The following is a 2,101-nucleotide window of genomic DNA, read 5'->3' on the forward strand; positions in this document are numbered from 1 at the left end:
GGGGGGGCGACAGACAGTCTGCTGGTCTCTGGAGCTTCAGTCTCCTCATCGCTGAAACCCTCATAAGATGACCCCCAAGATGTCTCGACTTTTCCCTGAAAAAGCTGACAGCCCAAACCCACTGCCATTGAGTCGATACCAGATTCCAGATTCCGACTCATAGCGACCGCATAGGACAGAGTAGAACAAAGACTGCAACTCTTTGCAGGAGTAGAAAGCCTCCTTTTTCTCACTCAGAACGGCTGGTGGTTCTGAACCAACAACCTTGACTTTTAGCAGTAAACTAACCCACCAACTGCCAGCAGACCAAATCCTAAGTTCTCACTCCAAACTCACTGCAATCGAGTCAATGCCGATTCATAGTGACCCTATAAAGACAGGGCAGAACTGCCCCTGCGGGATCCCAAGACGGTAATTCTTTACCCGAGGAGAAAGCTCATCTTTCTTTCTCCCTCGGAGTCCCTGGTGGGGTTGAACCGCTGACTCAGTGGCTAACAGCCAATGAGGAACCTGTGTCGGAGCCACCAGGGCCCCTGGGTGCTAAGTAGAGATCCAAAGGAGTCGAAGCAGGAATGCCACCAGAAACGGGTCCACCAGTGTCCCTTGCTGCCCTCTTCATAACGAACCACAAGGCGGAAGCCCCTGAAATGCCCATCCCCTGAGGAATGCGCGTGTAACCCACACCCACTGAGCCTGGCTCAGCCATAAACAGAGCTGATGCCGGCCAGAACATGGACGAGCCTCGAAAACACCACTGCCAGCTGAATGAAAGATGGCACCAAGGGACGGATAGTTTATGATCTCCTATTCCTAGTGACCCTACAGGACAGGGTCAAACTGGTCCTCGGATTTGCTGAGACTGTAACTCTTTACAGGAGTGCCAAGCCCCATCTTTCTCAGGCAGAGCGGCTGGTAGTTTCAAACTGCTGACCTTGGGCACTGCAGCCCAACGTTAAACCACCACGACATCAGGGCCACCTATATACAGACTCAAATTTATTACTGGTTGCCAGAATAAAAGGGGGTGGCAGTGATGGCTTGGGGGGAGGCACGGAGGGCACTGATTTTTAACATTTAGGGTGGTAAGACAGGGCAAGATATGACAAAATAACAATTTATAAACTATCAAGGGCTCATGAGGGAGGGGGGAACGGGAAGGGAGGGGAAAATGAGGACCTAATGGGGAGGGGATTAAGTGGAGAGGAAATGTTTTGAGAATGATGAGGGCAATGAATGTACAAATGCGCTTTACACAATGATGTGTGTATGGATTGTGGTAAGAGTTGTATGAGCCCCTAATAAAATGATTTTTTTTTAAAAGACTATAAATCTGTCAGGAAAGCCTGGTTTCATGGCTTGAGAACTGTATAAGCCATACAAGGCTCCAGGCTCAGAGGAGTCCTCCATTGGTTTTATGCCTTTTTATTGTGTTGAAATTCTAATAAATTTTGAATAAAGGGGAAAAAATTGGAAACGAAGGATCTCTCTCACTGCCATTGAGTGTATTCAGAGGCATGCCCACCCTGTAGGACAGGGTACAGCTGCGGGGGTGGGTGGGGGTGGGGGGGGTGTTGGGGTTCCAGGACTGTAACTCTTGACAAGAGTAGAAAGCCTCCTCTTCCTCCCACAGAATGCCTGGTGGTTTCCAACAGTTGACCTTGCAGCGGAAAAAAATGACCGTGAACAGATTATACTGTACAATGTTACAGAATTACACCTGCAAAAATGGCTGACTTGGCAAATGTGTCTTTTTACCACACGCACACACGCGCAACAATTTTTAATCCTATGAGCTAGGGTCAATCAGCATCTCCATTGTTCTGATGGGAAAACAAACAGAGGCGTGGAGAGAGGAAGAAATGTACTCACAGTCCCCCTGGGAAAGAAAGAGGGAGGGCTCTGGTTCAGACCCAGGGAGCTTTGGGGGAGCAAACAGGGGATCCTCAAAGAGTCAAACCCCTCCCTCTACCAGTCAATAACAGTCTGCTTACATCCCTCCCCGTCTACACCATAGGACAACCACCTTCTTTAGGGCTGACTGTGGAGATTCAAAGAGCCCCGTGGAATAGTGGGTTACGCATGGGACTGCTAACAGCAAGGG

Source organism: Echinops telfairi, unplaced genomic scaffold, assembly GCF_000313985.2.
Source record: "Echinops telfairi isolate 266 unplaced genomic scaffold, ASM31398v2 ScPeMD7_655;HRSCAF=1070, whole genome shotgun sequence".
Taxonomy (NCBI): domain Eukaryota; kingdom Metazoa; phylum Chordata; class Mammalia; order Afrosoricida; family Tenrecidae; genus Echinops; species Echinops telfairi.